The following is a 14,259-nucleotide window of genomic DNA, read 5'->3' as shown; positions in this document are numbered from 1 at the left end:
TATTAGTCACGATAACCTCAAACAAGCATCCGGGTTTTTATATCCTGCCTGCGTGATATATATAAAAAAATAAGGCCGTTCAAAATTTCAAATCCACCCATCGCATTAACGGCTCTAATCGCGTTCAGAGTTCAAACTATCAAATCCGAACGTTGATGGGCTGCCCGGGAAGCGCCAGGCGCCTGCCCGTACGGGAAATTACGTATCCGCCGTGAGCCCACGCCTACTCACCTAGCACGGGAACAGAAAGAAACAGGAAGCTGCGAAGTACACGGGCCTCGCGACTCGCGGGACGGGGCCGAAGCCCTAGCCTTCGCCTCGCCCCTTTCCTCCCCTTCCCCGCGCCTCCGCCTCCGCCTCCACCCCGCGCGCCTCCGCCACCGCCCCGGCGCCATGTACCCGAGCCCGTACGCCAGCACCGGCACCGCCGCCGGCGCCGGAGGGAAGATCCGGCGGCGCCCGCCGACCCGCGCCGCCTCCACGCCCTACGAGCGGCCCCCCGCGGCCGCCGCCGCGCACCGCCTCGCGGCCGCTGCCGCAGCGGCGTCCGCATCCTCGGGGCCGGGAGGGGAGGGCGGCGGGGGCGGGAGCGGGAGCGGGAGCGGCGGGTGGGTGTCCCGGCTCGTGGACCCGGCCTCCCGCCTCATCGCGGGCGGCGCCGCGCGGCTCTTCGGCTCGGTGTTCCGCAAGCGCCTCGCCCCGCCGCCAGCCCCGTCGCCGCAATTTTCGTCGCCTCACGGTGAGCCTGAGACTCCTCTGCGTTCCTCCCTGGCTCATGGGATTGGTGTCTGCTCCAACCGACCGTGATTTTGGCTTGGGCTAGGGTTTCAGGCTTTCCGGGCATGTTAGGGTTTACCTTACTAGCAAGCACCTGCTTTGGTTTTTGGTAATTTTAGCTGTGGCAGATGTATTGCTGATACGTAGGCTCAGCTCGTGATGGAAGCAAATTGTTTTGCTTCGGGGAACTCACAGGAGCTTTCCTGCAGAAATGGAAAGCTTTAAAACTGTGCTTTGTAGCGATACGCATGGTGCATTATTGTTGTTTAGATAACACCTCAAGGATACCACAATGATCGATATCGGTAAGCTATAATAGTCTAAATGTTAGCAAGTGGGATGTAATCAACCTATTGGAGCCTTATATGTTTCGTTGCTTGATGCGAAATAAGAGATCCTCTTCTGGTATCCATTCTGTTTGTACTGTTGGCTCTTAATTTTAGTTTGGACTTGTGTGTAATATTGCCTAGGAATTATACTGTTGCTGATCTGATGGATGTTTTGTGATTGCAGGAAAAAATAATGATCCAACACAGCACTTCCCTGATTCAACTAATGTTGTAAGTAGCAATTGACTATTAGCAGCTAAATACACCACGCTATAATTGTGTTTGATGTGGGATGTGCTGTATATGGTATCATTTCATTCATCATTGTTCATACCTGAACATTTGAAATTTTAATGCAGGATTCGCCTCCACTCCCAGAGGGTGGAATTGATAAAGGGAAGAACATAGCTGCCACATCAGATGACAAAGCATTGTCTGAAGTTGAGCACTTGTTAATGCGAAAAACATTCACTAGGTATGTATCTACGTAATTATTATTCCTCTAGTGTTTTAACAGTTATATTTTCTTAAAATGTGCAATTGCTGATTTGCAGTTGATGAATATTATTCACCATCATCTCTGCTATAATATCTATTATCTGGTTCTGTGATGTTCCACCAATTTTGTTTAAATTTTTATTTTCTCAAAGGATATTCCCTTTTGTTCCACTGCTTTGTTCCATTGTGCTTTTCATCTTTCTTTGATTCGTGCTTACGTGTTCCTTTCACAATTTATTGTTTGTCCAATGCTTCTAAAGCTGTTCATGATGAGGAGTTATTACTGTGCAGGGTTGAGTTCGATCGTCTTACAGACTTTTTGCGCGCAAGAACCATCGAGCCCGATCCACCTACATCTATTGTTTCCCGCGAGGAAAAGAATGAAGGTATCAGAATTGACGGAATAGGAGGCTCCACATCACACCAGATGGCTGCTGAATCTCCGACTGTTAAAGTAAGGACAAAACCTGCTCATACAAGCATTTTATATTGCTTGCAGTATAAGGTGACAAAAAAAGTCTGTTCCTGGGAGCCATGAAAGCAGAGCCAAATTAGAGGAATACCTGTACTGTTTATTATTCCTTTCCCAGTATCTCTGGGGTTAGGATGTGTGGTAGTATATGTTTACCTTCTTCAAATTATTACAGTTACTCTTCATATTTAGATTGGATAGCATTCCCCTTGAATTCTGTGTGAATCACCAACACTCTTAAGGTGGTAAGGCGAGGCATGGCGGCCCACCCACTTTGCAAGCCTAAGGGGATGTTTGGTTGGTAGCCATTGAATGCCCAGGTACAGTATTTTCGCCACGCTACAGTGTTTTCTGAGGCGGAGAAAACGTCCGCCACAGGTCTGTGGCGAGCCACAGCATGGCGTGGCGTGTTGTGGCTCCAAGCCAAACACGCCCTAAGTGCGTGCAAGGCGAGGCAAAATCATACCAACCTAGAAACAAAAGAACGGCTGAAGTGAGAGGACGAAAGGAAAAGGAGAAAAGCAAGGTAAAGGGAAGAAACGGTGAGGGGACAACCGGACAAGCTCTATCCATCCCATACAACTTCTGTTAGCGACTTCCCTGAACTCCTGATTGCTCGATGTCCTAAATGTACTGCTTGCAGTGCTTCTGTTCCCTCCTCATCTCCCTCCCTCCCTCTCAGGGTGCCCTGGAGAGAGTGCTGCTCTGGACATAGATGTTGATCTTGCGGGGGTGGGTGAGGTGGTGGATGCTTGGCCTTGCCTGCTAGTTCCTAGACCACTTTCCTCTTTTCTTCTCTTCTTGTTGCTTTTTGATAAGGTGTCTGTTATGCCCGTCCTTGCCTCCCGAATGCCTTGTCACCTAGGCGATGCCTTAAGAACATGGTGTATCACTTCCTGAACTTGAGACTTCAAATTTAAGTTCCCAATCACTCGGATCCTATTTAAGATGAAATTTGGTAACGTGTATGCTAAATCAGAGTATAGGGACACTGGTAAGATTGTCTCAATAAAACTAAAACCTCATTTAAAGCAAAGACTGTCAATTAAATTCTACATGTATTTCAGAATAAAAATCATGCGAAATAACAACTTTGATTGAACTAAGTTCCCACAAGATCTCTAATTACCAGGTTTGGTACTCTATTATACTGACCCACATATAGTTTTGGGGCCTAATGTCTCGAGTTCAAGGATGTCAATCCCATACCTGTGCAAGTTTAGCTGAGCCTGTTGTTCACTTCAGTTCAGTAAGCATTGTTACTTGTCCTGGTATGACTGTCGACTACTATGCACTTGTTAACTTGCTTCATCAACCATTCAGTGAGCTAGCTAGAAGCTAGCATATTCCAATTATGTATTCTTGTCTGAAAATTCTGGTCCCTTTTTAATTTAATTCATATCTTGCACTTTTGCAGGTACATAGTCATGGTGCTAGGTCTCCTGCAGAACTCGCGAAACAATATATGAGCTCCCGTTATTCGAGGGAACCTCCATCAAGTAGTCTGAGAAGCCGATTGTTTCTTGAGAACAAAGGTGAAGCAAGTAACAATGCCCACGATAGGAGACCTGGACCACCAATTGTTCAGGCACCGATCGAATTTGGGAATGAAAACCCTGGGCTCCCTGTAAATGGCTACGTGACTTCGGGATTACGGGGGCGGTCAGCGATATATAGAATGTCCCGCTCTCCTTATTTTAAGGTTAGTATATCTATGTACATTATGTCAGATTCTTGTAGTTTCCAGTTTTCAAGTCTCGCTTGCAACAGCCTCGAAAATACAATATTGATTATGAAACCTATCTTGGTATGTTTGTAAGTGTTACTAAAAATTGCGGTATCATGGAAGTATATTGTGACAAGTCCTCTTTAGATCATTAACGTACCTAATAAGTGTTGATAATTAATGTTGGTCAAAGTTGAAATAATTTGTTGTAGTTTATTGCTTATTTCTTTACCGGAGGTCATGTGTATTTATTTGTATGTGCTCCACACAGCATGCTCTTGGAGTCTTCGTCCCATAGTACTAGAGAATTTTCCTTTGTTCAATTTCATGCAGTCAGAAGAGTTTCCAAAGTTTTTGGAAGTAATTTTTTGTTTATGCATCTTGTAGAGTTCGATCTCTAGCGATGTGAACACATTTTCATTGTCCCAACGAGCACAAAGTTCGCATATCGGTGGCAGGCAGGTAATTTATTAAATAGCCAGAGTGTCGAAATAGCGTTTTGTACTGAAGCATGTTATTTTTATTACCTCATTATGTTTATTCTTTAGAAAGAGATATAGATATGTCTCAGAGTTATGGTTGTGATTGTGTAAAATCTTTCCCCTGATATAGCTGTGGTGTGGCATATGCAAGCATTTATGCTATAGAAAGCAACATATTATTTCGTTTATTGATGCAAGTATAATATCATAGGAATATCATGTTGCAACTTGTTAGGTACACTATTGAGGAACTTTTTTTGTGACTTGGTGAGGTTTATGTAAATTCTGCATTGCCTGAACTTTAACCACCAGATGTTTTTTTCCTCACTATACTTCTATCTTCCTAACAGGTCTTAAAAAGAAGAGGGGGTGACTTAGAGAATGAAATTGGATCTGTAGGTCCCATTCGTAGAATTCGGCAGAAGTCAAATATGATGTCTCCTTTTAGAGATGCTCGTGCAATTTCTCAAGGAAACCTTCTTACCAGCTGTACAAGTGGTTCTGATTTCACTGAAGACAGCACATCCATCCAGGAATCTCCGAGCTCAAAAAAGCTATTGCTTGGAACAACATCTGCGGGACCCCTAGAATCCCATAAGAATGGAGATAGTAAACGTAGTGATAGCACTCCATCCATACCAGCTCAATCAAACAAAATGGCAGAGAAGATATTTGAGCAGCTTAATATAATAGCTCCATCTCCTAAAGAGCAGCAGTCTGGACAGCAATCTGTAACTGGTAATACTAGTAATTCGATGTCGAAGAAACCTGTTTTGCAAGATATTGGGCCAAGCAGTATGTATGACCCATCTAGTTCCCTGAAATTTCAAGATTTGGATGGTGCAAATGGACCCCTTGACCCAGACTTGAATGGTTCCCTGTTGAAGAAAGGCAAGCTAAATATGATAGAAGGTGGATCATCAAAAGTTGCTTCGTCTGATAAACCTACCTTTTTGGGAAACTCAGTTTCTGCTTCTACATCACGGAAACCGGGCTTTAAAATGGCTGTGATAGAGGTATGTGAAAGGTTTATTCTTGTTTCATCATATGTAATCCAGCCATATGTCAAATGTTCATGAACTGACACCATGTTGTTTCCCTTCACTTTTTTGTTTTCAAGGACTTACCAGAGTTGGATGATGATCTGGAGGTCCCCATTCCATCCAAGAGTCTATCAAGTAAGATAGAGGTTAAAACAACTGAGCAGAAATCTGACTCAACTAGAAAAGAGCAGAAAGTTGAACAAAAGATATTAGAGCAAAAGGTTGAATCGAACTTAATGAAGAAGAACATGGTTGATTCTCCGGTTAGTGAACAGCCTGTAGCATCATTATCTAAAACTGTCTCTTCATCTGGTGGTTTGCTTTCATCAAATGATCCTGGAAAAGCAGTTCCTCGTGCTTCTGTGGATAACAACGCTGGTTTTGCATTCTCAAGTGCGCCTCCTGGTACCCGCCCTGCAACTAGTGTGTCAGCAACGCCGCTTGCTTCAGTTAATGACGATAAACAGACTTGTGCTTCAAATACTAGTGTTGGCCTCAAGCAGTCTATTGCACCAGATTTGGAAACACTAAATGTTAAAAACAAATCAACATTTGGGCAGAGGTAATTCTCTTGGCTTTTTGTCTTTCTTTTGATTACTTATGGACCATTTACTCTATTAGTAGTAAGGATTTGCACCATAAGATTTTTGGTTTTATACTTCGACCAGGTTAGTGAAAACATGACTGGGCACTCAATATCATCAAACTTTAGTAGTAACATTGATGTGGTCTGTTGTTGATTTGTGCCATTGAACTGAATGGAGTTTGAGAACTATGTTTTGTTTGTCCTAGCTGGGAGTAGTGATGCATTGAGAGATATAGTGTTGTTATTATTATTATTATTTACCTGATCTGCTGATCATGAGATTGGTAAGGCTACGAGTCCTTTTCTTTTGAGATGGATCTTTATATTGACAATGAACAATGGTGATAACCAATGAAAATTTCCGATTTTTGTCAAGTTTTTTGTTGTTACTTGGTGATGCAAAAAAAGTCTTGAACTATCCTCCTTGGAATGTAAGTGAGCTGTTTTCAATCTTTTTAAGTATGCTAATCTTTTCTGCCTTTTATGTTTCCAGTGTCACCAAGCTCACAACATTGGACAGCACTAGTTCTGAGAGAGGTGATAAAACAGAAAAAGCAGAAGATGTCATTAAATCATCGGACAAGGTGGTGCCATCAACTGCATCAACAACACTGAATGCCCCTCTCCATTTTGCTTCTGCTGCATCTACTTCTGCGAGCCTGAGCAATGGCTTCTCAAACTCTTCATCACCAAAGCTCCCAACTGTCCCACCTACTGATAAACCTGCTGTCAGCTCAGCTGCTTCCACCATGTTTGCTGCGTACAGTAGCAGTCCAGCTATTTCATCATCATCTCCTGCATTTACAGCATTTAATTTTTCTTCCAGTACTTCGGTTGGCTTTTCAATGGTACCATCAGCTAAATCAGATGGCACAACTGCCGAGGTAAAGCCAGCTAGCACCTTATCATTTGGGATAGGAGGTGCTGCAGATGAAGCGAAATCTACAGCCCCAGATTCAGCCAGCAAGCCATCATCAAAACCTATTTCAAGTTCTCCCATCACATCTGGACTTAATTTCTCTCAAGTTGCAGCTTCAAGTGATGCTTCAGGCGCTGCAACGACTGCGCTGTCTAATACTTCCACTGCTGCTGGTGTTCAGGCTTCTTCAACCGCATCATTTACATTTCCAAGCTCTGGAAACAGCCTTTTTGGGTTCAGTTCGCCAGTCCAATCTACTGGCCTCAGCGCATCATTGGTTACTAGCAGTACCTCTCAACCATCTGCTGCTAGCACACTCTTTGGTGGTAAGCCGGCGCAGTCAGAGGACACAATGCAACAACCATCCCAGAGTCCAAAACCACAATTTGGCTCATTCCCATCCGTGACTCCTGGTGTTGTATCTTCGTCATCTGGATCTGGGACCTTCTCTTTTGGAATTGCAGCTTCTTCGACTGGTTCTGGGACCATGTCTTTTGGTGTTGGAGCTTCATCAACACCTGGAACTTCATCAGCTTTCGGGGCAGCAGCGCCCTCATCAGGACCTGGTATTTTCTCTTTCGGGGCAGGATCTTCCTCATCAGGTTCTGGGATTGTTCCCTTTGGAGTTGGAGCTGCCTCATCTGGACCTGGGACCTTGTCTTTTGGATCAGGATCTGCCTCATCTGGACCTGGGACCGTGTCTTTTGGAGCAGGAGCCTCCTCATCTGGACCTGGGACTGTGTCTTTTGGAGCAGGAGCTTCCTCATCTGGACCTGGGACCGTCTCGTTTGGGACAGGAGCCTCCTCATCTGGACCTGGGACCATGTCTTTTGGAGCAGGAGCTTCCTCGTCTGGACCTGCGACCACCTCATTTGGAGTGACAACATCCACATCGGGGGGATTTGGCAATTCACCATTTGGTGCTGGAGCTACATTTGCGAACCCATTCAGCTCTAGCTCAGGTACTGGATTTACATTTTCTTCAGCTAGCTCTTCTGCTGGTGCATCAACAGTGGCCAGTACAAGTGTATTTGCCAGCACCTCCGCAGCTTCATCAGCCTCCAGTTTCAGCAACCCTTTCAGCTCAAGTTCATCCCCTCCGAGCACATTTATGTTTGGGCAATCAGCCTCTTCTGGCAGTGCTTTTGCATTTGGAGCGCAGTCAGCTCCAACTTTCTCATCTCAGCCTTCTGTTTTCTCATTTACCTCAGCAAACACAAGCATGAACTCCTCTACTCTGCAGCCTGCCTTTGGAATGACAAATACGAACACAGCCTTTGGCATGGGCTCCCCCGGAAATGATCAGATGAATGAAGACAGCATGGCAGATGACACGAACCAGCCAGCACCAGCACCGATGTTTGGTTCACCCTTTGGACAGCAGACTAGTACACCCCCTGCCCCGGCATTTGGCGCTCCTGCAGTCCAGCCAGGTGGAGCTTTTCAGTTCGGGGGCCAACAACAAGCAACCCAGCAGAATCCGTCCTTCCCAGCTGCCGGCAGTCTAGAGTTTCAGGGTGGGAATTTCTCATTGGGCAGCGGTGGTGGTGGCGGTGACAAGTCGAACAGAAGAATGATCAAGGTCAAAAGGGCACCTAAGAAGAGATGAGCCCCTATTGTTGGAATCTGGACTACATGATGCCAGTTTGGATGGGACGGCACTGCTCGGTGATATCGACAGGAAAAATAGGTATGATTTGGTTGATATGATGACCATACAGGTTTTCCAGCAGCAGGACAGTACAAACCACATCTCATGGCTGGCGTGTAAACCAAGCCCCCCAAGGTCAGTGTAGAGTATCCCCCCACCCAAATTCATTTGCTCGTCTGAGCCGGCCTGCATGTCTGCACGTTGTGTCATACGCTTGTGCTCTTGGGGTGTAAAATAGAACAAAAGTGTCTCCAGGTGTAATTTTTGGTTCCTTCCCTCCCGCCGTCTGCTTTTTTTTTTTGCTCTCTCTGGTCTGCCTCCGGTATATTTGTCTCGGAGTGTAATGCACTGTTGTATTTTTGTTTACATCATCCAACAAGCTCAGAACTCTAGCTTAGAATATCTGCATCCAACCTCGCTTTCCGCACTTGCTGTACGCGGTTATTTGCTTATTCTCTGCCGAGCTGTTGCGTGCCATGGCCATGCTGTCGTGCGTGTCCACGCCGCGAAAATATTTTGTTCCCGTGTGCTTGACCACTTCTCCAGAAAGCTACTGGTCGATACCTGCGTACGATTATTTATAGTCGGGCAACTGACAGGCACCTACCTAATTTTGAATGTGTGTGTAGTCCGGCAGCTGTGAAGGCTCAACTGGGATGCTACCGGCCACCTGCCGCGTTCGGGAGGCGGAGATGCAGGCGCCCATTGGCTCCCGGACCCGGGCCGACGGCGACGCGCGTTGGACTTTGGACGGCGACGCGACCCGGTCGCCTGGTCGGCAACCCACGCGTCCTCCTTCCAAATTCCAGCCGATCCCTCCGCGATCGGCGAGAGGGAAGGAAGAAACAGGGGCATCGCCTCTGGCAGCAGGACAAAAGAATGACACGGCCGTCGTGCCCGCTCGCCGCCCCCCACTTCGCGCCCGCTTCCTCCTGCCGCTTCCCTCCCAGTGCCCGTGCCATGTCAAACCCACAGCTAGGCAAGCCAGGGATTTTTTTACCGACCGTTCTGTTCGAACCGCCGGCGCCCGGTTCCGGCTAACCGGTCCGGTTTGATCGGTTACCGGAAAAAACCGGTCAAACTCAAATTTGAATTCAAAACCCGCAGTTATACCGGTTTCGAACGGCTAACCGTCCGGTTAGACCGGTTTACCGGTCGGTTTGACCGGTAACCGGTCGGTTTAAGTTAAATTCAAATTTTTTTAGTTTAAATTCAAATGCCCGCAAAGTATACTAAATGAATGTTTGTATAATATGTTTTAGCCTAAATGAACCCTCCAACCCTCTTTTGTACTACTTTTACATTGTATTTGTATACTTTTGTATGCATGTTTTTTTGTTTAACTTCAAATGCTCGCAAAGTATACTAAATGAACGAATATTTGAAAAAATTTGACACTATTAGATTCGTCGCAATTTAAATTATTTTTAAGAATTTTTTGGAATTTTTCCATTTTTTGAAATTCAAATTTAAATTTTGAATTTGGGCCGGTTTGAAACCGGCCGGAACCGGTCCGGGCCGGTTAGACCGGTAACCGCGGTAACCGGACCGGTTCCGGCCGGTTTTTTTAACCCTGAGGCAGGCACGAGTAGCCGCCCGAGACCCAATCATTGGCTGCTTGCGGCTTGCCCCTTGCAGTCATGCTCTGCGAGCCACCGCTCTGGTCCCCGCCCGCCTCCTCTCCCTGCTGCCGTGCCGTGCTCCTGGATCTCCCTTTTTGTTCGCTTCTTGGCCCGTTCATACTTCCCCTCACGTACCCCCTCACTTCCGCTCGTCATCTCTCCGAGCCTTTTTCTTGCCGCCGCTTCGTCGCTATCCTTGACGCCTAGCTGCTGGCCTTTCCTAAGGGGCTTCAGGTTTCCGCATTGCAAGTTCGAGTTCGCTCGGCCCATCGCGTTGACTTCGACGCGCGAATCGTTGTGGCTCGGATTCGATCTTCGCCTTCCTTAGTTTCCCGCTGTTCAGCTGATCTCCTGCCCAGAAAAGGGGGCCGTTTCCGGATGCTGGAGGTGGAGGAGGCGTGTGTGTATCCTCGTGCGACGTGATCTGAGCCGGCGGCGCGGAGCTCGTGGAGTCGGGAGCTGTTCCTCGGATCCGGTCCCGGCGAGGCGCCCAATAAAGATTCGGCGGCCCCGCCGCGATGGGGAACACGTGCGTCGGCCCCAGCATCACCAAGAACGGCTTCTTCCAGTCCGTCTCCACCGTGCTGTGGAAGGCACCGCAGGAGGGCGACGCGCTGCCCGCCGCACCCAATGGCCCCGGCGGGGGCAGCCCGGGCCGGACGCCGCCGCCGGCGCTGCCGAAGCCGGCGTCCGACGTGCAGGTCGCGGTGCAGAGCAAGGCGCCTGAGCCCGTCAAGATCGCAACCTCCCAGTCGGAGCCGGCGCCCAAGCCCGCGAAGCAGGACGCCAAGCCGGCCGCCGCCGCCGTCGCCTCTGCTGCCGCCGCCGCTGCCACCAACCCCAGCTCCAACTCATCCGGCGAGGCGCCCAGGCCGCGGCCCAAGGTGCCGCAGGTGAAGCGCGTGTCCAGCGCCGGGCTGCTCGTCGGCTCCGTGCTCAAGCGCAAGACGGAGAACCTCAAGGACAAGTACAGCCTGGGGCGCCGGCTCGGGCAGGGCCAGTTTGGCACCACGTACCTCTGCGTGGAGCGGAGCACCGGGAAGGAGTTCGCGTGCAAGTCCATCCTCAAGCGGAAGCTCGTCACCGACGACGACGTCGAGGACGTGCGCCGGGAGATCCAGATAATGTACCACCTGGCCGGGCACCCGAACGTGATCTCCATCCGCGGCGCCTACGAGGACGCCGTGGCCGTGCACCTCGTCATGGAGCTTTGCGCCGGCGGCGAGCTCTTCGACCGGATCGTGCAGAGGGGTCACTACACCGAGCGGAAGGCCGCCGAGCTCGCCAGGGTCATCGTCGGCGTCGTCGAGGTGTGCCACTCCATGGGCGTCATGCATCGGGATCTCAAGCCAGAGAACTTCCTCTTCGTTGACCAGAAGGAGGAGGCCGCTCTCAAGACAATTGACTTTGGTCTCTCCATTTTCTTTCGGCCTGGTGAGTTTCTGCGTTCGCATCTCTCTCCAAGGAGCTTGCATTGCATTGCTACTATATGAACATGAATCAGCATATCGTACCTTGCTTATTTTTTTTCTTTAACTTGATCCATGATTTAGTCATCTGCTCCCATCCCATCAACATTTGATCAGCATTATGTGGTGCAATGCTACTCATGAAAACTCCATTATCTTGTGGTAATTGGAATTGTTAATACACATTTATATCGCTAGGGCTCTTTCATGACCCTATTTTGGTCAGTTACAGAGAGAATGGCACCTGATGTTCTTCAATATACTGATGTGATTTCCAGCAAATTTGGATATCTTGAATTTCAGCATTCATTGGCTGCTAATGTGGTTAGTGGGTACTACATTATGTTCGGATTGCTTGAATTATTGGTGAAAATATGGTCCTTGGCATCAATTTTTTTTTGGAAGAATTCATATTGTGTCACCAACAGTTGAGCCACACAGCTGCACACCTTATTATTCTGCAGTCTGCATCCATCCTTATGATATCAATCATTCTCCATTTTCCTCTATATTTAGATGTGGATCTTATTTCAGGTCAAATATTTACTGATGTTGTCGGTAGCCCTTACTACGTCGCACCAGAGGTCCTCAAGAAGAAATATGGTCCTGAGGCAGATGTTTGGAGTGCTGGTGTAATCATTTACATCTTGCTTTGTGGTGTGCCACCATTCTGGGCAGGTGCGAAATTCGCTCACGTCTAGTTCAGCATTGAACAAATTTCTTTAAAAATGTGCATCTTTTGTCCAATCTCTCGGACTAATTATGCCTTTTATATTTTTCCAATCAGAGAACGAGCAGGGTATATTTGAAGAGGTTTTACATGGGAAACTTGATTTCGAGTCAGAGCCGTGGCCTAGCATCTCTGAAGGCGCCAAAGACCTTGTGAGACGAATGCTTATTAGGGACCCAAAGAAGAGACTGACTGCTCATGAAGTTCTACGTGAGTATCTAACTCTGCATGATCCGTTTATGCATGCGTTGCAGTTTTTCTTCAGAAGTACAGAGTACAACCATCAGCCATGCATTAATCACTGAACATTGCTTGAACTATCTTCTTTTATTAGGGCATCCATGGGTCCAGGTTGGTGGCCTGGCTCCTGATAAGCCGTTGGATTCTGCGGTTCTGTCCCGCATGAAACAGTTCTCAGCTATGAATAAGCTGAAAAAGATGGCTCTTAGGGTAAGCATGTCTTGAAAGAATTAACTTTAGCTATCATCATGGTGCATTTGTACTCATATTCAGTGAATAGCTGCTGGCCATTTGGCTGATACAAGACGCATTACAAAAAACAATAACATGGAATGCTATCCGAATGTTCCTGACAAAGAGTTTGAGCCAAACTGCTTGTACTGATATGTTTGTTTGTTCTCTCCAGGTGATTGCCGAGAACCTATCCGAGGACGAGATCGCCGGCCTGAAAGAAATGTTCAAGATGATTGACACAGACAACAGTGGGACCATCACCTTCGAAGAGCTGAAGGTTGGGTTGAAAAAGGTTGGCGCCAATCTCCAGGAGTCCGAGATCCAGGCGCTCATGCAAGCAGTAAGTTGCTCAGCAAATCTTCTTCAGCTTTTCATCCGTGTGAAGTTTGAGTGGAATTTGGATCAAAAGCCAAAATACGAGTGGAATGGAATTCGCTGTGCCTGACAGATTTGAGGTGCTATATATTTTTTCATTTTCAACAGGCGGACGTGGATAACAGCGGGTCGATCGACTACGGCGAGTTCATCGCGGCGACGCTGCACCTGAACAAGGTGGAGCGGGAGGACCACCTGTTCGCGGCGTTCCAGTACTTCGACAAGGACGGCAGCGGGTACATCACCGCCGACGAGCTGCAACTGGCGTGCGAGGAGTTCGGGCTGGGCGACGTGAAGCTCGAGGACATGATCGGGGAGGTCGACCAGGACAACGTGCGTCAGAGCGTCTTCGTTTCAGTTTCAGAACACTCTGAATGGCATGTGTCGCGTCTCTGAAACCGTGGCTGATTTGAATTGCCTGGTGGTTCTTGTTTGCTTTTGCAGGACGGGCGCATAGACTACAACGAGTTCGTGGCCATGATGCAGAAGCCCACGCTGGGGCTCCCCAAGAAGGCCGGCGGCGGCGGCCTGCAGAACAGCTTCAGCATCGGCTTCAGGGAGGCATTGAGGATACAATAAATATAATATAGCATCGAGGAGTGGATGCCATAGCCAGAGAGAGTTCTGCTACTGTTTGTAGATTGGAACGTCGACTGGGGTGAGTACAGTAGAGCTGCTGTAGAGATGGGTGGTAACAACGGTGAGGCAGGCGATTGGTTTCGTGGTAGGACTTGTAGGAGCGGGCAGCCATGGGCCTGGGCCGGAGCCCACGGCCCACATGTCACTGCTGAATCCGGGTTCGATTGTTTGATTACGTGTGAAAGAAAGTACAGACGGTTTCGTGTTGCTGCTGTGTGCACAGATGCGGAGATCTGCTGCCCCCTGCCCGTGGCCCGTGCTGAAGTGAGGCCCCGTTTAGTTCCAAAAAATTTTCACCTCCCATTTGAACATATATATATGAAGCACTAAATATGTATGAAGCACTAAATGTAATTAAATAACAAAACTAATTACACAGTTTGGATGTACACGACGAGACGAATCTTTTGAGCCTAATTAGTGCGTGATTAGCCATCAGTGCTACAGTACCCCCACGTGCGCTAATG

General features: G+C 47.9%; 1 pseudogene across 1 annotated transcript; it reads left to right on the top strand.

Moving 5' to 3' along the window:
- Positions 1–243: 243 nt before the first annotated feature.
- LOC120649514 lies at positions 244–13,999 on the top strand (annotated as a pseudogene). The gene is made up of 16 exons (XR_005665273.1): positions 244–739; positions 1,291–1,337; positions 1,466–1,581; positions 1,896–2,058; positions 3,494–3,778; positions 4,190–4,264; positions 4,635–5,300; positions 5,405–5,889; positions 6,407–8,476; positions 10,977–11,539; positions 12,109–12,252; positions 12,362–12,514; positions 12,639–12,754; positions 12,951–13,118; positions 13,262–13,486; positions 13,598–13,999. The product of XR_005665273.1 is annotated as a nuclear pore complex protein NUP1-like (transcript).
- The last annotated feature ends 260 nt before the right edge of the window (positions 14,000–14,259 follow it).

This window comes from Panicum virgatum, chromosome 9K, assembly GCF_016808335.1.
Source record: "Panicum virgatum strain AP13 chromosome 9K, P.virgatum_v5, whole genome shotgun sequence".
NCBI classification, from domain to species: Eukaryota; Viridiplantae; Streptophyta; class Magnoliopsida; order Poales; family Poaceae; genus Panicum; species Panicum virgatum.
This window is presented reverse-complemented; position numbering and strand designations above follow the sequence as displayed.